Below are 27,747 nucleotides of genomic sequence, written 5' to 3'. Positions count from 1 at the left end.
TGGCCCTTTGTGCACAAGGTAACAAACTCTGTGAGACAACAGGTTTACTTCTTAATTTTATTTTTTAATGACAACTTTCGTTAATATCTATATGCAACTTTAGCACTGCTCCTGTATGCCTCCCAGTCCAGCTTTACCATGTAGGGCTGCGGAGAGCTAAAGTTCCCCTGTTAGTGGCATGTGCGATGTTGGGGTTCCATGTTACGTGCAGCAGAGCAGCAGTTCTTACTCCACCATCTGCTTTCCTTTCAAATTAAGAGATGTCTTACATCCAAGAACCTTGAAAACTGGAATCATTGCTGACACATATAATTTAGCATCAAAAGCACAATAGGAGCTCTTGAGTACCCTGACTGTACCCCATGTGCAGGTGCATGGCCAGGAAGAAAATACACATAATTAATGAACCAGGCTTCTATTTCTGGCATCTGTCATTAGCTATAAATGGAATAATAGTGGATTTATGCCGGAAAACAGCTTGACAGAACATGTTACTTCATTTTCCAAGCTGCTGTTTATATGGGCATTAAAAACATTAGTAGATATGAACTACTGAAAAATTCCATGAAAGCAGTATAATGCTATTACAACAGAGTAGATCATCTCACTACAATATAGCTTTACACTTAGCTTAAGGCCATGGTTCAGCTCTGCAAAATGACAAAGTTATGACTTCTTGATTTACAAATCTATTTCTTATGTGTATTCAAAGCTGCCTTTATTCTAGTGACAAAAGTTATCACTCCATTTAACACAGCCCAGATATGAAGAAAGGAAGGCTGGATTTTTCTCGTGACAAACCTGTCTTCAAGAGAATTGTTAACTAATTTTGAGCAATGAAGGTAGAGTCTGCCTTCAATCACAAACAGACGGTTCAGGATTACACAAGTTTTATGGCATGTGGTATCTTTATTATTGGTGATGAACAAGCTAGACAAAAAACAGCTGGGCTTTTAAACCCAGGTTGTTTGTAGAGCTGACAGAAAAAATATTTTTTTTCCCTCTTCCAACCGAACAAATTGCTATGGGATTTACTAGGAGATAAAAAACATTGAACAGAGGTTGATTTCCGCGCACACACACACACACACACACCCCTGAAGTACATTTAAAGGCCAAACAAAATAAAAAATGTAAGAAAAGTCTCCTAGGTTACATTCAATCCTCCAAATCATCCTGATATCAAAATCTGTTTTTTGGACTGCTGTTACTTTTGGTCACTGCATGATCAGTTCCTAGAGACTGCTTTACCCACCAGCTAAATGTGGGCATCAGTAGGACTTCCTTGACCTCAGAGGACTCAAGGTGTCCTGAAAGTGCAGTGTCTGAAGCAAAGGGGAATATAAAGGAAAATCTAAACTTTCCTATTGGAAGTGAATGACTGGAAGCAAAATTTAGAATTCAGTGGCTTCTTTTTGCTATTCTTTACTTTTCCATTCCCCTTTCTTATCTGAAGTGAAGCCAAAAAAATACTTAGAACTCTCTCCCATATATATTCTTGGTATTAAGATACAGACCCTTTTTGTTGTTGAGTGATCCCCTAATAGGTATCTTTCCTATTCTATTGCCAGGAGAATATTTTACCCTTAACATATGGTTCTTGTTATGCCGTAATTTATTGGTAATCAGCTATTTGGTTGTTTAAAAAAATCATTTTTATTACCTTTCAGAAAGGTCATGTACAATTATTCTTGTCACTCTCCATAACAAATTCAGGTGGCTGGGAACTGAGGCTAAATCTGAAAAGTAGCAGTTAAAACTTAATTCACTCAAACACAGAAGGAAGAAAGAGCATATTTGTCAAGACACAGCACAGCTCTGAGGCAGTTTGTCTGCTGTCAGCACACAGGCTACCTCTCAGACATTGTCCTGCATTGTATGGTATCAACAGTCAAAAGCTTTCGAGTGTCATGTTATGGTTTAATTTTACTTCTTGACTCAGCAGTATTAGTTCTAAGATTTCTTTCTCTCTGTAATTTATGGTTTTTTGGATAAACAGAAGTTCACTTTTATACAGAGAGCTATTAAGTACACTATTAAGTTCTATTTAAGCCCCTTGTGCAATAATTTATATGCATCTGAATTCAAAAATCTATTTAGAATCCTAAATTCAATTAAAAATCCACCCTTTCTGGATAACATTTGCTCAGCAAATACAGATGTTTGCAGTGAAAACTCATGAATTCTTCAGAATATTTCACAAGTTTAAACTTAACAAAATGCCCGTTCAAGAAGCCTATCACATGAAACCTAGGTTAAAGAGCCAACTATAATATCTCAGTGCAGACACTGTTGTCTGAAAACAGAAATGTTCATTTCAGGTGTTCTATGTGTTTGATTTTGCACAGAGCATTTTTTATTCTTCATTTAAAATATGAGATATTTAGTGAGAAGCATCTTGATATCCCATCTTAGATAATAGAAAAAAGAATAGGGAAATGCCTGTGAAATGTCTTCAACGGCATGGAAGAACCATTTATACACTGTAGTTTTAACAAGAGTCACTATCACACAAGACAATCCGAATGCACACCTTATGGTAATGGCTACCTAATGACATTTCTCTAACCAAGATGTTTTTAATGATCCCACACAGGTAATATCACACTCTGTCATCCCCTGCAGACAAAAAAACAAACATAGCGCCAAGGTACGGATCACCATCTAACATATGTAGCTGAAAATTAACATACTTCTTAAATGTGGTTAGGTGGACCTAACATCTATGACCTGTTCCATACTTTTATTACTCGTATATCATGGGAGCTCCTGCAAGAAGCCTAAATACCTACAGAGTAAGGCATGCTATGCGTGTCCTCGTTCAAGACTTTTAATAACAGTAGCCAATGTAAGGAGCAGCTTCTTCAGCTAAAAAGAGTAAGTATGTGAACACCTTTGCATGTGAATTTAGCATACACCACAGAAGGCTTTAGCAATGCACATCTATCCTCTTTGTAAGGCCAAGAGCAATTGGAGAGAGAAGATAGCGATGCAGGGAGACAACATCCACACTCTACATGACTGTATAGAAATTATGTCTTCACCTTAGCTGTTCACTGAGAAAAGTGTAATGGAAACCTGTTTTTTTTTGAACAAAGCTCTTCCCAGATCTCAAAATCTGGCAGAGAAGCTGTGGCCACTATTATTTTTTAGTGTTATTGTATGCCAGAAACATGTTCTTCATAGATTCATAGAATCATAGACTCATTTAGGTTGGAAAAGACCTTTAAGATCATCAAGTCCAACTGCTAACCTAACAGTGCCAAGTCCACCACTAAACCATGCCCCTAAGCACCACATCTACACGTCTTTTAAATACCTCCAGGGATGGTGACTCAACCACTTCCCTGGGCAGCTTGTTCCAATGCTTGACCACCCTTTCACAAAGTCAGGAAATTTCCCCTAATATCCAATCTAAACCTTCCCTGACACAACTTGAGGCCTTTCCCTCTTGTCCTGTCGCTTGTTACTTGGGAGAAGAGACCAATACTCCCACCTGCCTAAAACCTCCTTTCAGGCAGCTGTAGAGAGCAATAAGGTCTCCCCTGGACCTTCTTTTCTCCAGGCTAAACAACCCCAGCTCCCTCAGCCGCTCCTCATAACACTTGTGCTCCAGACCCTTCACCAGCTCCGTTGCCCGTCTCTGGACACGCTCCAGCACCTCAGTGTCCCTCTTGCAGTGAGGGGCCCAAAACCAAACTCACCATTCCAGGTGCAGCCTCACCAGTGCCGAGTACAGGGGGACGATCACTTCCCTTGTCCTGCTGGCCACACTAGTTCTGATACAAGCCACCACGATGCTGTTGGCCTTCTTGGCCACCTGGGCACACTGCTGGCTCATACTCACCCAGCTGTAGACCAACACCCCCAGGTCCTTTTCCTCCAGGCAGCTTCCCAGCCACTCTTCCCCAAGCCTGTACTGTTGCAAGTTGTGACCCGGGTGCAGGACCCAGCATTGAGCCGTGTTGAACCTCATACAATTGGCCTGTCCAGGGGGATCCCTGCAGAGGCTTCCTGCCCTCCAGCAGATCAACACTGCCACCCAACTTGGTCTCATCGGCAGTCTTACTGAGGGTGCACATGATATCCTCGTCCAGATCATGGATTAAGATATTAAACAGAACTGGTCCCAGTACTGAGCCCCGGGGGAACACCACTTGTGACCAGGCGCCAACTGAATTTAACTCCATTCACCACCGCTGTTTGGATTCAGACATCCAACAAAAAAACCAAAAACAAACCCAAAACCAACAAAACCAAAACCAAACAAAACACTCAAGCCATGAGCAGCCAGTTTCTCCGGGAGAATGCTGTGGGAAACAGTGACAAAAGCTTTACTAAAGTCTAGGTATACAACATCCACAGCTTTTCCCTTTTCCTTTAAGCAGGTCACCTTGTCATCGAGGCAGATCAGGTGAGTGGAGTAGGACATGCCTTTCATAAACCCCTGCTGTCTGGGCCTGATCACCTGGTTGTCCTGTACATGCCACGGAAAAAAACACTTTCCCCACAACACTACACACCATATGAGTGTTTCTCCATGTATCTTTCTAGTTCTTAAAGTCACGATGAGGAGTTTGCTCAGCTAAAGAAAGAAGGAATGAGACCACTGAATTTGTCCCAGTAGTTCTCTTCAGTGTTACACAAGTTACTTTTATGAGGTTCTTGTAGGCTGTGTGTTATTAGGTATCACAGAATGGTGTGGTCTTCTTGTCCAACCAACCTCCATAAGCAGGGCCACCTAGACCCAGTTGCCCAGTACCATGTTCAAATAGCTTTTGAATATCTCCAGGGAAGGAGATGCCACAGCCTAACATATCCTCCAGCATATCCTCCTGCTGAAGTTGAAAAGACAAGAAAACGAAAAATAGAACAGTTTTGCTCCTGCATATAAGTATTTGTCAATCTCTTGCATCATGTCCTGCACACAGAATAAGACAACAAGAAAAATCAAAGCCAATGAATAGCACTACAAAATCTGGTGACAGCAAAATATTGGAACTGAAAATTGCACCCACAGCAATGGTTTAAGTTCCTTTCCAGAATGATAATTTAAAAAGTAAATTTATGATTCTACAATGCTATGAAAGAGAGTCTAGAACATGTACTTCTAATCATTGAGGTGGGCTAGACAGGTGTGTCCAAGCAGAAGTTTTTGATAGAAGAAGATACTCGGGCTAGTCAGGGACCGAACAGAAATGAGTTTTTCTTTAGCATCAAAAAGATGTACTTGCTTGTCCCATTTCCCTTGATGAATAGGAGGAGAATCTGGTACCATAAATACTGGTTAGCTGTGAAATTGATGTGTTTGCCGCTTGATTTACACCAGGGAATATATTCTGGCTAATCTCTGTTTAAGTATTCCATCTGCATCCTTCTGGTCTGATAATAATAATAATAAGCTCTTCCCTGATTAATATTCTAACCTCTTAAATATGTAAAAGCTACCTAATTTTCTGCTGTTGCATACCTAAGCAGATATGGCACCTTAATTAAAGGGTTTGTCATCAACTAGCATTTATGGTGTTTTCCCCCAAAATACGCTTGCAAGTACATGTTATGGGAGGGTGGGTTTTTTTCCCCTGTTTCATTTAAAATAAATATTTTAAACTACTCCCAGTTTGCATTTCCAGTAGAACACTCTGATCTCTGTGATCAAAGTTAAAGCATTACATGAAAACTCCAAGATTTCTCCATGGTTCCCCTCAAGTTGACATTCTGTCAATCATCTGTGCTCTAATCTTTGAAATAGTATTTCCATTTTGCTGCAAGCGTGAACATCATCATAGGATCATATTTCATAAATGTGTCTAAATATCTAAAGTTCTGCACCACAGCCTTGAATAAAGTGATTTACAGACAGAGAATGCAACTAAAGTTTTTACCCAATGCTTGACGTTGTTTACATAAAACAGAATAAAGTGTTTCTTACTTTGTATCGGTCTGTTGCCAAATTATCTGGCAATAGACTTAATTTTAAAGAATTTTCAACATTTAGATCTTATTCCACTATTGATTCTTACTTTTAAAAGGATGAGACTAAAACACACGCCCCCTCAAAAGAGCAACAAAACCCCTCAACTAACAAAACACAGCACATCGGGCCCAGTTCTAGACGTTTCTTCATGTAGTAACCAGTCAAAACATCACTGAGTAACACTGTCAGTCTCAGTGCAATCCTACACAAGTAATTTATTTATCCATTAAATATCAGTACCAAAACCAAGGAAAGAGAACGGTGGGAGAAACTCGGGAGGATAGGCTTCTACTGGTCTGACATTTATCACCTGCAGTAAATAGTGCAGGTTCCTTTTGTTAATTGAAAAGCCAGAAAGTATTCATTCAGATGGAAGAAAGTGTTTTGTTTAGTGGTACGGACTATTTCCATACAATAAATGAAAATAAATTTGAAACAGAATCCATTGCAAAGTGAAAGGCTGAGATTTTTTACCTCATAAATACCCAAAGGAAGCACTTTGGACTGAAAGCCCTGAAATGCTTGGCCTAGGAAATACCAGATGGACGATTCACATTTTCTCTCATTCATCTTTGTTCTACAGTTTAACTGAAGCAATTTAGTACATCTGATATGAACTAGAGAATATTTCTCAGTGCTTTTTTGGTAGGTTCCCTCTCCCCTTCAGATCTACCTCTCTGTAGGTTAAAGAACTTGAAAACATGCTATAACTTTCAAGAAGCTGATGTGCTTCTCCATGTAGTGATGAAAGTTTCATAGAATCAAAGAATGGTTTGGGTTGGAAGGGACACCTTCCACCAGACCAGGTTGCTCAAAGCCACATCCAACCCAGACTTGAACACTTCCAGGGATGGGGCATCTGCAATTTCAGCAGGAAACCTGTTGCAGTGCCTCATCACCCTCACTCTAAAGAATTTCTTCCTCTAAAGTTAATCTACCCTCTTACAGTTTAAAACCATTACCCCTTGTCCCATCACTACATGCCCTTGTACAAAGCCCCTCTCCAGCTTTCTTGTAGGCCCCCTTGAGGTACTCAAGGCTGCCATAAGGGCTCCCCAGAGCCTTCTCTCCTCCAGGATGAACAACCACAACCCTCTCAGCATTCCTTCATAGGGGAGGTGCTCCAGCTCTCCGATCATCTTTGTGGCCCTCCTCTGGGCTCACTCCAACAACTCCATGTCCTTCTGATGTTGGGTGCCCCAGAGCTGAATGCAGTGCTACAGGTGGGGTCTCACAAGAGTGGAGCAGAGGGGGAGGATCACCTCCCTTGACCTGCTGGTCATACTTCTTTTGACTCAGCCCAGGATATGGTTGGCTTTCTGGGCTGCAAATGCACGTTGCCGGGTCATGTTGAGCTTCTCATCCACCATTGCCCCCAAGTTATTCTCAGGGCTGCTCTCAATTCATTTTCCACCCAGCCTGTATTTGTGCTTAGTATTGCCCCAACCTGTGTGCAGGACCTTGCACTTGGCCTTGTTGAACTTCATGAGGTTCACATGGGCCCACCTCTCAAACCTGTCAAGGTCCCTCTGGATGGCATCCCTTCCCTCCAGCGTGTCAACCACACCACAGAGCTTGGTGGTGTTGGCAAACTTGCTGAGGCTGCACCCAATCCTAGTGTCCATGTTACCGGTAAAGATGTTAAACAGCACTGGTTCCAATACTGACCCCAGAGGAATGCCATTTTGTCACTGGTCTCCACTTGGACATTAAGCTGTTGACCACAACTCTTTGAATGTGACATTCAGCCAATTCCTTATCCACTGAATGGTCCATCCATCAAATCCATGTCACTCCAGTTTAGATACAAGGATGTCGTGCTGCACAGTGTCAAATGCTTTGCACAAGTCCCGGTGGATGATGTCAGTTGCTCTTCCATTATACACCAGTACTGTAACCCCATCATAGAAGGCCATCAAATTTGTTAGACATGATTTGCCCTTAAAGAAGCCATGGTGGCTGTCACCAATCAGCTCCTCATTTTCCATGTGCCTTAGCGTAGTTTCCAGGTGGATCTGCTCTATGATCTTGCCAGGCACAGAGGTGAGAATGACTGGTCTGTAGTTCCCCAGGTCATCCTTTTTTCTCTCTTTAGAAATGGGAGTTATGTTTCCCCTTTTGAAGTCAGTGGAAACCACACCAGACTTCCACAACTTCTCAAATATGATGGGTAGTGGCTTAGCAACTTCATCCATCAGTTCTCTCAGGACCTGTGGATGCATCTCATCAGGTCCCATGGACCTGTGTAGCTTCATGTTCCTTAGACAGTCTCAAGCCTAATCTTATCCTATTATTCATTCTCCCAGTTATTCATTCTCCCAGTCCCTGACTTTGCTTTCTGTGACTTGGGTGGTGTGGCTGGAGCACTTGATGGTGAAGAGTGAGGTAAAAGAAAGTTGTTCAGTACCTCAGCCTTCTCTCTTTAGCTTGTCTTTTCAAGAAATGTCAGGCATCAATGAAGTCTTTAGTCAAGGAACTCTTTAGATGTCATTCTGGCGCTAAAAGTTTCTCTGAAGTTCTGGGATAGGAGCCATAGGAAGACATACAGCTTCAGTGCTCTTCCCTTATTCCAGAAGGAGAGGTATAATTACCTCTTCTTCTGAGGCTGCTGGAAAAACTGCCTGTAAACAAAGCCCTAGTCAAAATGTACTACTCTCTGCCAAAAAGGACAAACACCCTCTTCAATCTCTTGGCTAGCAAGCCCATATGAAAGCAAAACACTAAAAAAGCAGCCACCTTCTCTCCTTTGAGTAGAGGGTGAAAGACAGCACAAACCCCATGTGAGAGATGGTATCTGTACTCCTGAGCCTAGTACTGGATAGGTGCAGAACTCAGCAATAATGAACATGTCAAGGACAGAGCTGTTTTAGACAGCTTGCAAGGTATCACAAACTCAGCTGGCTGGTGATTGCTCCAGGAGCACATCTGCTGCTGGGAGCAGCAGAAACAAAGCTGGCATCAGTCATGAACTGCCCTTGGCTTTCTCGGGATGGACATCCCTAATACACAGCAGCGCATGAGAGATGGTGTGAGCACCACTCCTTCAGGCCTCCAGTGAATTACTTTTGTATGCTGGAGATATCTGGTGTGGATGATCAGTGTAAAGAGAATGAGATGGGTCATGAACAGAGAGCCTCACCATCCTTCTTGGGCATAATGAGCGCTGGGGAATATGGGGCTATTCATTTTGCTGTAAAAAAGTTAATTGCTCTGGCTGTCTGAAGGGAGAACAGTGTATAATTTAAACTGCTTCTTTTCCTTTCCTTTCAACAAGTTTCTCATCCATTGCTTTTGAAAGGCATAGCCCTCTTTAGATTGGTGAGGATTTTTTTCTTTTTTTTAAGTAGTTAATGGTTCTGCTAAGCAGTTAGGAAGCATCCAGCTGTTAAAAGCCTTTAATTGGTGAGTCTGCACTTCTTCAGCCCCTAGGGGCTGGCAACAAATAAATAATTCTGTCTTTTAGAAATACCAACAATAACTGCAGATGTTATTGAAGTCAAGGTGAAAACAGATAATTGTGCCTTACTAAAACAACCAATTCAGGGACTAAGCACACCTTGTTCTGTGAAATTGCAGTGGGATAGCCAGAATTTTTCATGCTGCAATCCAATGATTTGCTACTAACATCATTTTACACTTCTTCATTGGGACCCCAGCTATTTGAAACCAGTAACCCCCAAAATTGACCTGAATGTTGTGATTTATCTACTTTCATTACACTAGAGCTTGAAATACAGCTGTATCCATCACCACATTCCTAACGTTTCTTGGCATGATAATTTGAGACTTCTGTGAGTTTCAGTGCACTGAAACTGATACCCAGCTAGCTATGGCCATATTCCAGCTTATCTTCAATTTATTAAAATATTTTAACTACTTAAATTATTTCATAGTTTCAGTCTTTCTCTGAAAAATATGACATCAGTTCCACACCTGGAATCTGTATTCTTTCTCTTTATATTGCTACAAGTTGCAAATCCTGCAGCAGATTAATTTAAAGGTTTTAATGGAAGTTTGTGCTGCTTTCTGTTGTACAAGCATACAAGAGTACAATAATCTTCCTGCTGCCGAGCCTGACATTAAGTTCAATGTATTTTGTATTGTCCTCAGGTTTTCTCTGTGCTGTGGCTGCTTTAATTAGTTACCATCTAATGGCATTGCCAAGACTGCTTCGTGAAAGTGACTGACAGAAAGAAACGGAGTCTAAGTGCATAGAAGAAGGGATGAGAATCCTTTTAGTGTTATGGCAGTAATTAATCAGTGACGAGGTTCTGGAAGATGGGTGTTTAATTCCCCAGGAAAATGTCTCCCATAATCTCTCTTTGCCTCATGTTTCCTATAACAAGACTAGTGTTCACCCCATGACATTGGCTTTCTTCAGCTCCTGCATACTGCTTGCCAAAGAAGGACTGACTGTGGCCAGCCAGTGTAGGTGGTATGCAGGATTTCCATAGTACTGTCATGTGTTCCCTGGCTCCTGCAAGACAAAGCAAAGGAATCTCCTATTTCTGCTCTCATTCCCTGAGGCACCTGAAGCCCAAGTCCCTGGGACATCAGTCTGGTCTGGGCAGACACATTGTCCACAGAGTCAGATTTGCCTAAATCAGATTCTCACCCAGTTCAGCCTTACTACCTGATGGTTTATAAATGAGGTCAGTAGATCAGGTGAGAGTTAAGCACCTATTTACAATATTTACTACATTATGAAGAGATAAAACCATAAAATCTTGTTTTAATCACTGCATTCTTAGTTGAGAGGTAAGGATTTCTCCTTCAGGGAACTGCTGAGTCCTTATGCTAGAGGCATATCCCAGCAAACCTGACCTCTGCTAGGACAAAACTTCCTCAGTCTGCCCTCTTCCTTAAGTCTAGCTCACCATTTGGACACTTGTTTCATCAGAGCCATGAGGGAATGTGAACGGTGTCTCAGTGGGGACACCTCTGAAGACTATTTACTGCCTGGAAAATTCAAAGCATGTCTCAGCAACTCCCTTTGCTTGCAATATGCAGGACCTTTGTATGCAATGATCTTTATGTTATGTGGTGCTTTTGGGTGTCTGGAGACTGCTGCAGGAATAACATTTCTTTTATGTGAAAATTTATTTTAAATGAAGAAGGTTACTGATGTACTGATTCTTCTGTGCCTTTGTATTTAGATATCAGCTGCACTTGGTCACAAATCTACAATTTTGTAAATTCTTCTACATTCTGCAGTAATTTGCCTTTCACTTTTCCCCACCATGCTTCTCCTGTCCCTTAGCCAAAGCAAGACACAACACAAACCTTTTCACTTGTTTCACAGTAACCTTCCATGTACCATGCTTCATAAAAGAGCACTAGTAAAGTAACGTATCTGACAGACTTAACAGTGGTTTGTAATGGCAAAACTGTGCTTTCCATGGATGCCACTCAAAAAGTGCAAAATTACATAAATAATTTGGCAGTTGAACTTTCTCTATCTCCCTGCTTTGGCATATCTAATCAGTTCTGTCATGTTTCCTACATAAAAAACAGTCATCCAACCTATATAAAGGCATTGTTAGAAAACTTTTAAAATTAAATATAAGGACACAAGGAATGTAGAAGTGTTCTCTTCACAAGTGCTGCCTTCCTCAAAGGCTTCTATGTTGTTACAAAGCAAATCGTAATGTAGCTAACTGCCAGTGTTGCAAACCCAAACCACAGTGGAAAATTGAACTGCATTCTTTCTCCATCATCAGAAACAGAAGCCCTGCAATCAGAGCTGAACTGACAGGTTTATTAATGGTGTGTGAAGAAAGACTGAATTCATCTCAAACTTCCATGGCTATGTTGGCTCTGCCATGTTAAGCAGTAAAACCATCATTGCAGTTATCACTAAAAAAAAACCCAAATGCAATTCAAGGAACACAGAGGGAGCCAATGGTGCTGGCTTCTACAATCCCTCTGCTTGCTATAACATCATTTTAAGTCACAGTTTGTGTATGTGTTTAATTGCTGTTGTATTTATATAGAAATAAAATGTAATTTGATTACACTGGCTTCCTTAGAGAATGAAGTTACATTTATAATAAACTTGGAAGAAAGCAAAAAGGCTGTCTGAACAATAACTAGTCAGAATCAGTCTGTAACAAGAATTTAACATGCTGAGAAACTGGAGAAAACATCCAAATAGATTATCTTAATCTTCAAGAAGCAGGAAGCCATAAAGAAGCTGTGAAATTAAATGTGAAAAGACAAAACTCTTTTAATAGGTACAAGAAAGTCTGCATAATACTGGTAAATGGCTACGGCTCACAGGTTTGAGATTTTTGTGATAGAACATGTAAAAGAAAGAAAAGAACTGCATTCCTTGAAGAATGCCAGCCACAAAATAATACACAATGCAGTATGTTTTCTCATCTTGCCTTATGATGATGTGTTTAGGACTGACTTTGGAAGGAAAATCTTATGGAATTATTCTTCTCTTATTTTCTCTCCTTGGATTTATCTGTGAAACAGAACTGAATGTCAATGGCTGTTTGTTTGTCATTGAAGAAATAGTGGCAGACCATCTGAATTCACAGTTTTGCATTACAAAGCACAGTATTTAAAGGATTAAAATACAATTTCCAGATAATGTTTTTAAAAAGGGGCACTGGCAGTCCGAGAGGAATACACTAGATAGTGCTAATTTTTCTCCAGTTCTATCCCTAAATAAATGTCATACTGTGAATAAACAACTTGGACGTCATCCAAGTATAAAAGATCACTAACAGTAATTGTGCTATATAAGCAAACCAGAAAACCTGATTTTAATTTAAACAGGGTAAAATGTTATGCATGATCAGAAGTATAAGTTCACAAAGGAGCCTTTTTATATTTACGTTAATCTATCTTGTGATTTTGCTTCAAACAGAAAAGCTTCATGATCACTGTATCTCTTTACTAAGGAAAGGGCACTACTTTGGGTAGTTTGCTACCATAGAAACCTAGTCCTTGAGCCGGGTCAACTTTCAATTATTTACTATTGAACAACATCCTTTTATTCTTACTGTGACAAATACTTTTGGTTCATTACATTACCCAATATGCCTGATTGTCAATAGAAACACGCTTAGGGAATGTAAGATCCTATGTGTCGTTATGATTCTTTAGTCATACCAATCATATTTCTATTTCTATAATATTTCTATCATATTCATAGCAAAACTATTTCTAATTAAGAGCTTTCCAGGCAAAAGTACCTCCAGTTGCTCTCCTGAGTTAGAATCAAGGGTGTCAGAAGGTGTAAAAGTAAACACAGCTGAATATTCACCTGCTTATTACTTGTTTCTATTACAGCAGTGACCAGGCAGTTTCTAGATGGAAAGAGTCACAGACCATGGTTCAGCAATGCAGTAAATGCTTATTTAGGGCCCCTGGTGGTGTTGAATGGAAGATAATAATGGCACATACTATTCTACTGCTGTAAATTAGCACCAGTAGTTGAAATTTGTTCATTAACTTTGTACGTGTGATTATGATGCCGGATGAGGTACATTCTATGACATTCTACTGTTATGCTCTACCAAGTACTGCAGCTCCTTCCACAGCTGATATCACAGCAAAGAAGTCAGTATAAACTTTGTATTGTGTGTTTCTGCATATGACAGAAACTCAGTTGTATGCAAGACTTACTTGGATTAAGTTTATACTGGTAGAAAATTCCTGCAGTGGCTGATCAGACGTTCAGGACTGAATCACTGCCACAAGACTGTTCAGTGTTTGCCGTGGAAGAGCAGGGAGCCAAAGTGAAACCTCAGTCATTGACTGCAAAGTCAAAGTGAGCACTTGGACAAGCACAGAATAACATCAGTAAAGAGGCTGCCACCAGTGGGCTGCAACCCACAATCAGACAGACACGTACACCCCACCTCATCCCAGTAAAATGGTTTTTTGTGTATTGCACTTCACAAATAGAGTCAAAGACAGATTATTTAGAACTGAGTCTAGAAGTTCAGTCCCTCCTGTCCCAGGCAGCTGAAGCCATAGTTCTCTCTACATCTGAAGGCACGTAGTGTTTCCCTGCTCTGCTCCTCTAGGAACATTGCTCCTGAAGCTCACCCCTCTTGTGCTTAACAGCCTTTTAAGAGTAACCTGGATGTACTCATGGGTGATTTATCCTTATCTGTGTGCTAACATAATTCTTTAGTTCAAATGATGCTCCTTTTTCTCATTGTTTTTAGCTCATACTACATTTAAAATGAACAGTCATATCTTCTATCACCTTCCAGTCTATTAAGCTTAAAATCCCAGCTCTCCAAGATTCTTCTGATAGAACAAGCTCTCCTTTCTTCTGCTCATCCTACAAACCCCATTCATCTGAGCTCATACTGGACTTGTCTGGGCAGGTGACCACACTTGTACTATGTGGTCCACCAGTGCTTTCCCAGTGACATGATTCTTTGCTAAATATTCCCTGCCTTCAGTACTTGCAGACTGTGTTTACTCTTCTCAGTGCTACATCAAATTGGTGGCTTAGAGTCAGGCCTTCATCAGCCAAAGTACCCAGGTTTTTCTTCTCTTCTCAGTATTCTATTAGGCAAGACCCAGGTGGTAGTAGAAGTTCTTAGTATAATCCTTTCTGCATATGGCCTTGCATGTTGTGGTGTTAGCATTTCGCTCCATTTCTATTAACAAGGTCAACCATTACTTTTTGTGATATGCTAAACCTTAACAATATCGATAGCTTCCAATGTGATGCTGTCAGCAAATCTCATGAAAGTACACTCCCACTCTAATGAATCACTAATGAAAAATAATAAGTAAAAGAAGTGAAGTTAAGCTCCAAATAATCATATCTGCCAGCTCTGTAAGACTGTATACACTCTGGTAATGTTTTACATAATTTACAAAGAACAGCAATGTTTATTTCCTAGTTTATTCAGTATGCAGTCTCTAAGATTGGAAGTGGATTCTCTAAGTGGAAGTAAATTGTGTACTTCTGCATGATTGCGGGGCTCACAGGGCAGTGAAGAGGGTGGTCACTTACCTGAAGACTAATAGGTGCTGATTAAGTACTGAACTTTTTCATTAAGAATGAGATAAAAGGAATTTTTTTACAGTTTCTGCTTTTTAGTCAAGAGCCAACTCTTAGCTAGTCACCGAAGGCATTGGGTCTTCTCATATTTTGTAACATTAACCAGTAGACAGATACATAACATAAGGTGATCAGAACAACTAGCATTGGCAGTATAGAGGCTGGAATCTTATCTGAAAGACCAAGGAAAGAGGACTGGAGGTCTGCCATGCAGCCAGCAATCCACTCCTCTGCATCTGATTCAGGGGACTTAGAATATGGGTGATAACTGTAGCATAAACTCTGCTCCTCTTCTGGCACATTGGAAAAACAGGGAAAGTCAGTGGTGCTGTTTGTCCAGCAACAGTCTCTTCTGTGTTTGTGACACATGAACACTGTCTTTTCTCATTCAGAGTGGACATGGTAAGATTGACTGACCCATTCACCCTTCTTTACCTCTACATCTAAAGCAAACAGAACTCTGAAATGAATCAGTGGTTTAGGGGGATCTCAGAGGTGGATGCTGCAAAGACATTGCTGTGATTAACCTTTCTGTCTGATAAGTACCCCTGGTGCACCTTGTTAATCCAATACAACAAACAGAAACTCACAAACAAGCCTGGTGAAAGGAAGAAAGTCCAGTGACATTTCTGACAGGCAAAAAGAAAGATGTGACACTGTAGGACCAAGCTATTTTCACTGGCAAAAGAGACAGGTCTTATGTTGGTTCTCTGCTAGGACATGAAGGAAATAGAGGGGTGTTTCCTGTAGGATGTAATTTCTTTGTCCTCTGAAGATCCTTTAGATGTGTCTGCCTGAGGAAATGAGATCTGGTGGAGAAAATACTTGATGTTATTAATTTTGCCCCTGGGAACCTGTACACTTATTAATACTGCAGAAAATTCCAGCATGTTGGCATTGGTGGTTCTTTTTCTCCAAGTCACAGCAAAAGTCAAAAAAAGAGTGTGAAACAGAATATTCAAACATGGACTATGCTGCATTTACTTGCAGACTGACATTAGTCCAGCTTAAAATCTGCAGCCCTTCAGCACAGTTTGTTTCAAGACACTTGTGCCCATTTTCTGCCCTCTTGCTCCTTCATGCGCTATGATTTATTCATGATGCAACCCCATCAGGAACTGGAAACGAAATGTTTTCATTATGTTCCTCTGGTGAAAAATTCAGCTAAAATCATCTTATTTTCCAAACAGAAATGTGTTCAAACTGACAAAGCTGTGTTCTGACATATTGTTTCAGTATAGTGTTTCATGCAGTCCTAATTTGAGCCCATTCACATGGATTCATTTGAATGGCAAAGAACCAGATCACAGCTTTGGTACTGTATATATAAAACACATTACTTCTTTGGAAAGCACAGTGCCCTTTCCACAATGAAATGAGCGGTTTAGCATGATGCCAGAGACAAGGCAGAGCCAGCCATGTTCATCCACTGTAGCAGAATGAATATTGGTTTTGTCCCTGAAAACAGTCACGACATGATGTGTGCACGGTGAGTGGCAGGCATACTTGAGGAGCCTGGCTCCCTGTCCCATGGCTGAGACCCACCACCCCATTCCTCGCTCATTTGAGTAGTATTTTGTGTTTGTGCTTGGTCCAATTATGAGAATAAATTGCTGTATTTCAACCTCATAAATACTCGAAGGGGGAAGTTTTACTGATGAGGTGTTCTTGTTCCAAGGCCCCTGTATGTGCTTTGGCAGTCTTTGGGGCCTGAAGCTTGCTTCTTGGGTGGTGCCTTTAGGTGAGCCACAAACTTAAGAAAGCTGCAACCATAAACCAAGTCCTACTATCAAACAACACATGATGTTGGCTAACCAAATCTCTAGGGAAGAAAGGAGTGAATTCTGCAAAATTAAATATGCATGAAGAGTCACTGTGAAGACAAAGGACTTGCTTGTGAGGGTTGTCCAAAAGCTTTGCAGTACCGCTACACTCATAAGTCCATCTCACTGTCAAACTGTAGGTATTAATATGTTATCCCTGTGACACAAAATAAAAAATGCCATTTTTTTTTACTTCTGATTGCAGATAAATGGAAATTCTGGAGGGATCATGAAGCATTTTGCTGTCACACATAGCTGGATAGCTGGATTCTCATTTTATATGTGTTTCTCCTGCTTCATCTTTGATGAAAAGCAGAGGCACCCACACTTGGCATGAATTTACGTTCTGAAGATGGTAAATTTACACAAAAAGCTGTACTGCCCTGTGCTGTTCCCACTTCAATACACCCAAAAGGAAATATCTAACTGCAAAGATTAGCGATGTTGATTTTTCCCAGGATTTAAAAGTCCAGAACAAATCATCAGCCTTACACAAAGGTTAACACAATAACTTTTTTTTAAACCTGAAAGTGGGCGAGTATCTATTTGCCTTCTATATTTTGCTTTTCTAAAATCAAAGCCTCCAGAACTGAAGGCTGTCCTGAAAGTCTCCACCAGTGCAGAAAGGGAGGTCTAGCTGAAATGTTTCCTGAACATCAAGTGTAACTTCATTTTCGGAGAGAAAAATGAGATCACTAGTTACAAAGTTTCAGTCTGTTTCAAGATAGTCTGTGTCACCAACACCTTCCATTCCAATAGGATAATTCCTTGTCAATCCAAGAAAGTCCCAGTATAAGTAACTTAATAATCAGCCTTGTCATATATTCCAGTGTCAGTGCTACATTTCCCCACAGAGATCACGGAATGAATGCAATTTCCAGATACAAAAGCATACAAAGCTGTGGCTAGGTCTCTTCTCTAAAGGAAAAGTTTGTGCTCTCTTCCTCACTTCTAGCTGAATCTATCTGATCATTCAGAAAAGACTGGGAATCCATCACACATTTAGACAGTGTACGAACACAACAAAATTATAATTCCTAATTTGTCAGTTATGGGTGCCAGAATGAATCCTTAAAATGCTTCCAAAACTGGAAGAAATTGAATGCAGTTATTCCATTCCCACCCAAAACATCTTTCCACTGAGACACCAGGACAAATTTCTCCAGCAAAATGGATCAGAATTTAATTTTTCCTTTTGCCCTGTTCTGTAAATAGAGGGCACCAAGTATCTTGATTACCAGCTTCCAGTAATAATCCTAAGGCCTTGCTGGCTCAATGACATTGCCACTCAAAGACAGCTGAGTGGCAGCTCTTGAGCAATGACAGCTCTTCAGCAATTTATGGCAGTGTTTCAAGCTCTGAAGAAGTGAACCACTAAAGCTGTTCACCATCAGGTATGCCCTCAGTCCTCATTACCTTCAATCTTGGAAAAAATACTGTTCTTCCAAAGGGTTTAGCATGTGCTTGACATTCTTCTGGTAATTAGTAGCAAACTCTGCATTGACTAAAGTGTAGATGGCTTCAGCAAAATGAGCATTCCCAAAGTGAAACAGATCATGAACAACAGGTGGAGATATGAAATCATGGCACATCCCAGAATTAAAAGACAAAGTATTCTTAAGACCACTTCCTAGGCTACTGCTGTGCAGATCTGCAACAGCAAAGAGCTTTCTCTGTCACAGCAACTAAAACCACCCACCCTCAAAAGCAACCTGCAGATCCCAGTGATAAAATTCAGTTTATTTTAATGAGGGAGAGAAAATAGGTGTTGTATTTTGGAAATAACCTTATAGAGTATATTTAGTGTGAACATAATTTTATGCCAGTAGAATGTGCTGTGAGCTTTTGCAGGGGTTGTTTTGAAACCCAGATATTTAAGCTGGTATTTACACATAAATGTGAACTAACTATGAAGGAAATTTGCTGGGACACAACCTTAGTATATTTTTCCTACTTCCTGTTAAATTATCTGCCAATGCACTAGCAGTGATCAGATCACCAAAGGTCTGCTAAGAACTCAACCTTCATGCTTATCCAAGTCCTGTCCTGCACAGAAATTACTCTTCTTCTCCTCTCTTCTCATAAGTATGTCATTTGTGAGTGCAGACATTGCTATTGTCATCTTCCTGATGACCAGATGAGTGCAAATGAACATAAGTAATTGGTGGCAGGAGCTTTTCTACTACTTTGATTACCATAAGAAGAAAACTCAGTCTGGGCCTGGTACTGACAACAGTTTTTTCTTGTTTTCAGTCTGAAGAAGCATTCTATATTCAAATAATCTGCTATACTATGATCAGCTTCAGTAGAGAAACATACCAGGCTTCAGCAGGGAGTGACACCATTTTGGTCTTTTACAGCCTCCCACTGTATTTAAGATGGAATAGTTTAGATTTAAAAATTCCATTTATTTTTTTATATCTTGAGGCTAATTAAGAAACATCTCACAAAAACTAAATTACTTTTTAAAAAAGGGGGGGGAAAGCCTCTTTTGGAATTAACATTGTCATTAAGTAAATGAGAGAGGTTGTCAAGAGTTGCAAAAGATGTTCCTTACTTTTATTGCACCTCAGCTTCTAGCATTGCTGATGTGTCTCATTCTGGACATATTAGTGAGAATCTGTCCTGAAACTCCACCTGAGGCGAAGGAGGGGAATGGTTTGGATGCACACATTTGCTCAACATTTGGTCTATCTTCTGCTTACCAACAGTTCTTCACATAAACAAAGAAACTATCAATCCTGTCTTGTTATGGGCATTGCCTGGCAGGTATTAATAAATATTTTACATGCTATTATATTCCTTTTTACACATCCTGACTCTTTGGGTGGTGAAAATTTTTCTCAGTTGGTAGAAATAACCCCATAGGTTTAAAGACTTCCTTGCTGTGGAGTGACATTTTCCCCACGTTCGCATAAACAGAATAGTTGCACATTTTTCTTTTCTTCATTGTCTCCCTCCCATTGTATTTTGCTGACAATAGCAAGAGGGGGAGAGCTAGCAACATGCACAGAAACAGCCTCATTATTTGTGAACTGATTGTGTGGAAAACATCTGTTTTCTGCCTAGCTTCACTTGTTTGTACACACTCACTGCTTCCAATGATGCAGTGCTGAGAGGAAAAAGGACAACAAAACACAGGAAATATGCCTTACTTGTTGGTTGTCCTGGTGTCTCTCAGCCCCACCAGTGCAGTAGCTCTCAGTTCATCAACAAGAAATGATGAACCAGTAAATGAAGCATATTAGCTGAATTCAAGTCAGTACTGTACTGTCATCTAAGGAATCTCCTTTTGTGTATGAAGACTAGTTAGCTTTGTATTCACCTTTTTCCCTTGCCCTGTGGACTTCTGTCATTGCTCTGCTTACTGTTTGCCTGCTGGATATAACCATACGATGACATCAATGTGAATGGTAGATGACAGTCAGCCCTATTAAACTGTACACCAAGACTGGAATCAAGGCTATCAAATGGGAAAAACATTAATTATATTTATATAGATCTTCAGATTTACCACATTTTTAACCTATCATTTCTATCTCCCCCTTTGCAACTGAAATGGTAGATGAAGTTTCCTTAAAGTTTGACATTTGGTATTTGGCAAAGATACCAAAAGCCAATAGCATTATGCTTCCTAGCTGTTTCCAGTCACCAGCTTTTCTTTATTGCTAGGTTCTACTTTTCCTTATAGACCACCTTTCCTCTTTCAAACTGGGATGCTCATGGGTCTCATTGAGTAAGTTCAGCAAGGTCCCCTTTCCTCATAAGGTGACCTTTTTTTACACTGGCCATCCTCACTATAGCCTCACTTGAACCTGATTCTGAAGTCATTGTTTCCTCTGAATAATACTGAGTTGTGCTGGAAGTCCCAGACATGCCTGTACATTGTTCATGCAGTACAGTTTGACTCAACATGATAATATTTTCATGTTTTCTTACAGTGATATCAGAAGGTCTGAAGCAAGATCAGGAGTTCAGCTGCACACTATTCAATTATACAGCAAAAGAAAATATTGATCAGAGAACTAACAGTACAGGTATGAGGCTCTTACCTCCCTGGGCCAGTACTCTCACAAGCTTTACACTATTCATGCCCTCCAAGATTCTTTCATGCAGCAGCTCATGGCATCTTCTTTAATGGGATGAAATTCTGTGGCTGTAAGTCCCTATTATCTGTTCATTATGTATGTACTTCCTAGAGCAAACTTTTCTAAAATTTCCTATCCCAATGAGCACAAGTACTTGTACGTATTTTGTTGTTGCTAACAGACCTGATTTCTTTCTCATTTATTCACTTAAGAAAGCTTCTTTTTCTTCCCATGGCATTTTTCTGACAATCAAGGTTGGATAAGGAGAAGCCCTTAAAGTGTTCCTAAATATTATTTTTGCTCAGACCTGCACTGTTTTAACTCAGTGTCAGAAAAAGCTGTTTTGCAGAAATCCCACGGGGAAATGCTGCCATACGTTTTAAATCTTCAGTGAAGACCAGGGCCTCCATGAAACGCAGCTGGGAAGGGAGCCAGGACATGGGACAGGCACACCCTGAAGCTGGCCCAGACCACTCCTTGTTGATCTAATTTTGTGCCCCTCTGGTATGGTGGTTTCCAACTGAAATAAAACCTGTTTTACAAAGGCACTGTGCTGTTTTCCCCAATGCTCCATCCTAGCCTCTTTGCTGCAGTGATCTGTGGTTTGCAGTGAAAGTGGTATAGTGGGAGAACCTCAGCAAGCGTAGCTCAGTGTAGCTCTAGTAATGTCGGCAGTGCTGTATCAGCTTAAATTAGCTGAGGTCCTTGAGAGATGGTTTTGATTGACAGGTTTTGTTCCTTGGGAAAAAGATGGAATAATTAATGGCTCATGTTAGAATGGCTTAATATTAACAGCTTTTTAAGAGGCAAGCATCCCCAAAATTGACACTGGCTTTGTTCAAAGAAGAGAGAATTGTGTGGACCCTGGAGGATGGCTATAGTTGAACACAAAGAAAGCATAGTTTTTCTTGAGGAAATCTTCTTGCATTTGTTTCAAATAATTTCCATGTCATCCTCAAAAAGGGTTTTCTCATAATCCTCAGCTTTTGTAGGGGAGTCATATTAAAAAGTGTGGCTTGTTCTTTACCAAATGGAAAAAATTCTTGCAAACTGGAAGTGGAGGAATTCCTCTTCCCTGTCCACCCCCAAAAATGAAGTCGGATCACCTACTCCTTCAGTTCTACCATCAATATCTCCTCCTTCATTTATCACCTAGAAATATGTTTGTGTTCAATGTCAGTTCAATATGCTTCTTTAAAAAAAGAAATCTTCTGTCTTTTAAATTATTGATTATTCTTGCCATGGTAAGAGGCAGCAGTCCAGCATCCACAAGTAATCCCAAACCAGAAAATAGCTATGCAAAATACACCACTACCAGACAACCTGCTCTTAGAATACCATGTTGTGCTAATAGTGAGTAAAAACTAAAAGGCAATGAGGATGCTTATTTCACTCACCTGAACCCACAGACCCTGCAAACAGTACGAGAGATCCCTCAGACCCTGTAAACAGTATGGGAGCATTATTTTACTATCAGGAAAAGCATCAATAAACATGCTGACAAAAATAATTTTGTAATTCAAGATGTTCTCTCTAATTTTTTAATTTGCATTAACATTTGGTAGTCTGAGATGCTTACCTTACTAGTTGTTCTGCTCTCAGTTCATTTTTCTCCACTGCTCAGTCCCACGTAAGTTACCAGTCTGCAAAGAGTTGGCATTATTTCATGGTTCTTGCAGGACAGTACAGCTGGCTAGCTTTTGCCTCAATGCACTACTTATATCATTTCTCTTATGCAAGGCATGCAAACCACAGTGTCAAATACAATTGTATCACAGAACTAATAATAATGTTCTAGTGTTGGAAAGGGCAACGATCTGGGTTTTTTTTTCTTGGACACAAAGTATTTGGCTTTGTCAACTTTTCTATTTAGAAGTTGGATTAGTACCCATAAAGGAGTGCCCTTGAGCTCTTGTCACTTAATTATAGCTCACAGCCTCTGAAAGTAATTCTACTTGGAGTTCTGCAATCATGACAAGGAGCTCTTGCAGAATGCTTTTCTTGTGTAGATCTCAAAGCACTTTATGGGGGGAAACAGGGTCATTCTGCAGATGTAAAACCTGAGAAATGAAGAGATGGAGTAAGTTGCTGAAGTTTATCCAGAATTTGAACAGAACTAAAAAAAAAAAGGAATATTAGTCCTTAGTACTCTAGTCATTGCAATATAGCTATCTTGAAAGAAAAGTACAGTTTCAAATCTAGGGGGCAAGTAAAAAGATACTAAATTCAAAGTAATTAAAAACATCCATCAGAGTGGTTTTCTAAGTTTAAAACATGTCCTTTCTTTGTTTTACCTATTCCTACAGGAAAAGAAAATGTTCTGGTACAGAATCAGTTCCTCCTATCCCCACACTTTTTCATAGTAATGCTGTGGATCTGTATCTTATCAAGGTTTTCTTATCAAAATTTCTCACGCTTTCAGCATGAGTCTATGGTTCTGGAACGTGCTTTATTTCACTCAGTGTCTATACGGACTATGCAAAGAAACACAATAAAAGATGAAAAATCCCATGGAGAAAGAGAAACAGCTTTGGCCACTAGAAGCAAGACACGAAGATTTGAATGATTACCCCTCAAAAAACTTGAAATCTGATCACTAGAAATATGGTCTCCAAAGTCCATTGTGCAACATAATTCATATGCATTTTTTCAGCACAATTTCAGTTTGCTTGGTTGAAGCAGAAATTATTTCTGGGTATTAAGACAAAAACATGTAACATCAGCTGTCCAGGTTTAAAGGATTCATACAGTGATGATACAAACCCTAGCATTTTCAAACTGTCAAACACTTCTAACTTGGATAGGAGTCTCACAACTAGCTATATATCCACTGTCATTGATTCTAGCCCTAGCACAACTAGCATGTTCTGTATGAGTAGCCAGATTTATTACACAGAGTTGGTTTAGATCCAAAGATTCTCCAAAACTTTGCAAGTAGTATAAATGAGAAACATACATTAAGAGTTTCCCATCTTTGTTGTCCAGGTCAGTCAACAAACAGGTTACCTGAAAACACCTTCACAGTGGTCTGTGAGCCTCATGGTATACTTCAGTAAGGTGTTAGATCAGTGTTCACACCAAAATCACAATAGCACTTGACATGCTAAGAAATCTTACCAGAAAGGTGAAAAAATTCATTAGCTGACAAATGGATGTGTCCTGTCATCAAGATCAGAAAACACAGACCTATGCAACTCCTCTCTTGAGTTTAGATTTCACATGAAAAAAACAATAAACCAGACCATTAGATCTCATAATGTCCATCATCCTGACACGGCAGTCCACTTTGAAAGTAGGAAGCCTCGGACTCCATCTCAATATTTATTTTCTTTTTTTATACATGTTCTAGTAATAAGCCAAGTGTTTTATCATTGAATTCTGTTGATGTTGAAATGGAAGGTTATTCCAGGTAGATGGCTGTCAACATGTTCACATGCTTTTGCAGCACACTTTGATCACTGGGGCAACAGAAGAGGCATGATAGCCTCCAATCTCAGGCACGGGTCAAGATGTGGGAGGGACAGTTTCTGCATCCAAGTCATCTGGGAGTGGGGCATCTACATTCTGTTGGCTCCCTTTAAAAAATGTAGCTTGAGCCTTTCCCCAGCCTTGTTCCTTCTCTTTTAAAAGGGATTATTATCTCACTCTGCTTGTCTGCTTGGGTGTTACATACCATGGCGTCAAGGATCAACTTCTGTTATCGAGGGTTTGGTGCAATGGAGTTATATTCTTAAATAGGAAGCTCTCATTGTAACCATCCTGCAAATCTGTCTGGTACAGCAAAAATTTTCTCCTTTGGAATTTTGAACACAGTATTGTCTGTGACCATTTAGCCTCGATACTTAAAAAAACACAACAAACTCCCCCAAAATGATTCCTAAATTTCAAGCTACTTTCCCCCTTTTTCCTGAGGAATACAGATTTTGAAGCAATAATTACTTTGAGATAAATAATAGCATCTTTGCTAAGAAACTTCCAGCGCGCTTTTAATTTGCAATGAAGTACTGATTTGACTCTAACAGGACGTTTACATGCTACACAGAGACGTCAAGTACAGGGATGTCATGTGGCCTCTGCATTTAATAGAATAAGAGGAAGAGGAAAAGGAAAATAAAGCACTTGAGTGATTAATACAATCATTACCTTCAAGATGCTTCTGTTTGATGGTACCTTGAAGAGGTTTACATCTTTCTGTATGGATGAATTTCTTGAGAACTTAAAGCAGAGCCTGTAAGGGCTCACCAACCATCTGAGAAGGGTCCAAGTCCAGAAAAAGCATAAAGTGCATGCAATGAGCATATTTTCATTAAAGATATTCATACTTAAGTGTCAATGCCAACACTTATATCTTTGTCACTTTGACTGAAAATCTATTTTTTCTGCTTGCTGACTCCTGTTTTAGCTATAGCTCGTAAATCAAGTCTGTCGCTAAATTCAGCTAGTTCTTTCACTGCAACATAACTGAAATCACATCCCTCTTCAGCTCCCACTAAAATAACATCTTATAATCTTTCATCACAGTTGCTTCTACCTAGTCCTCCTAATTCACAGTACACAAGAGTTACAGCAAATCCCATAAACTACTTGCTGTTTTTATCTGTTTATATCTAGCTCAGCTCCAAAAGCAATGTAGAAGCTTGACAGAAAAGCCTGGAACCACCCAGGTGGGCTCCATAACCTGGCAGGGTCCAGGTGTCAGGTCTAAAAGGGGAAGGAAACCCTTTCAGGAGCTTTATGGGAGTAAGGCTGGTCCATGGAGGTGGTGTTGTTACTGCTGTTAGAAGAGCTTTTCCATTAAAACCCTAGGGAGGATATAGGAAGGTTATGGAAATCATTGCTAGTACTCTGTGAAGATGAAAGTGTCCTGCTGTTCAATGGGATGCTGGTTTGAGAAACTAGAATACAAGGAGAGCCCTCTCTTTCAAATATACCTTTCAGTCTATCATCAAAGTGGCAGTTACTAACCTTTTGGAAATACCTCCTAGGCTATATCACAGCCTGTCTATACTCCCTTACTGATTCCTTCTGATTTTAGCATCAAATTAATCTGTTTCATCTTCACTTTTAGTTCTCTGAGCATGGCTTCTGCTTTCTCTCTGTTCTGCTTTCTTATCAAACTGATTAACCTTGCCATATTTCTTTTCTATCTCATTACCTCCTCCCTCTCATCTACCTCACCTCTATCCTTATAACATTTTAGAGGCATGCAAATATTAGTTTACAGTGGTTGGTTAGGCAAGGGAAAAACGAACAGGAGTCTTGTAGTGCATCATATATTTGTAGATGAGCATCTTGATATTAACACATCACCACTAAAGATAAATGAATTAAGATCTTAACTGCCTCTGAAGTTGCAGCTGTTCTTATGCTGGATCATTAAGGAAAGGAGATGGTCACCTATACACAAATAATCTAAGATTAGGTAAGAATTTGGGCATCAAAATGAACTTCTGTGCTGGGATAGTATCTTATTCTTCACTTCACGTATTCACAGCAATGATTCTTCAGTATAAGAGAGGTGCATAGGTAAAGCACAAATAGGAAACTGAGAACAGGACTTGAGATTTTAGATTCCAATTCTCATTTTATTAGTATTTTATTTAACAAACAGAACTGAAGGAAAATATCAAAATTCAAAACTTCTGCTTATTTTTAAATACTCAGTATTGAATATGAGGGTGAAGAACTCAAGATAACTACAAAGGATGATATTATAATATATATTCTCCAGTTTAATAAGATAACACTGTCTTAACTTCTTTAATGCTTTCACAGAAGAAAATTGACTTATTTTTATATATTACATGTGTGAGCTACCAGATTTGATGGACTGAAGGGGGCAGGTACCTGGACATCAGCATTGGTAGGCTGATCAAGTGCAAAATGTCAGAGTCCTTGCCATGTTTTGAAGTCAGAAACAATTATTTTTCTGTAATACAGATATCTGTAAGTTGTGGTTATGTGGAGTGATCTAGGTGATTCACATTTACCCACTCTTGTCAAAAGCTGATGCATTGGGAAAGGTTTTTTATGTTCTACAGAGGCTATCTGGAAAAATAGATAGGTATTGCCAGATATTATATAGTGTCCCCATGTAATTTTAACCATAAACTGAAGCTAATAATCCCTCAAAGAAGACAAAACACTCCCTGATTTGAAGGTTCCTTGTTATCTGGCAGGCACAGAAACTTTTCTTCATAGAGTAATAAAGATGGAAATACCACTTACTGGTCTATGTCTCTTCTTTAATTTTTTTTCAGTATGGGCTGTGGACTAAATAAACACATTTCCTAGTGCGTGCACGACCAGAGTGTTCACTACAATGCTTTTCTGAGAATGAATGTTGAGTCTGGAGTATGGAGACTCCAGTATGGAGAACAAGGCAGTGTGACTAAAAACTCCAACACACAAACAATTTTGAGTTCAGAAATACGCTTTACCTCCTTCTGTTCCCAGCTCCCTGGGTTTTTCATGAGAGAATTTCTTCTGCATAGTGCACACTGTGTTCTTCCCTTCCTGTGTCCTCCCTATGGAGTCAGGCCACCATTACCATTTCAGTCTCCCTAAAGTTTGTTATGACCGCTGGTATCACTATATGAAATATTTGCTCTCTGCATTCTTGTCACACCTTGCGAGGAAGCACTGAGGCTGGAATTTAGCAGCCCTATAAAGGGAGTGTAATTCACAGACAATGTGCTGCAAACTGACAAATTCCCCGTGCCTTTATGGTGTGTAACCCTCAGTAGTTGTCTTTCCCCCACTTTATTTTGTTTATTATCTCAGTGCACATAGGGTTTCCACTGTGCATTGCCTGGGGCA

Source organism: Falco biarmicus, chromosome 5 (assembly GCF_023638135.1).
Source record: "Falco biarmicus isolate bFalBia1 chromosome 5, bFalBia1.pri, whole genome shotgun sequence".
Lineage (NCBI taxonomy): Eukaryota > Metazoa > Chordata > Aves > Falconiformes > Falconidae > Falco > Falco biarmicus.
Note: the sequence above shows the minus strand (reverse complement) of the source record.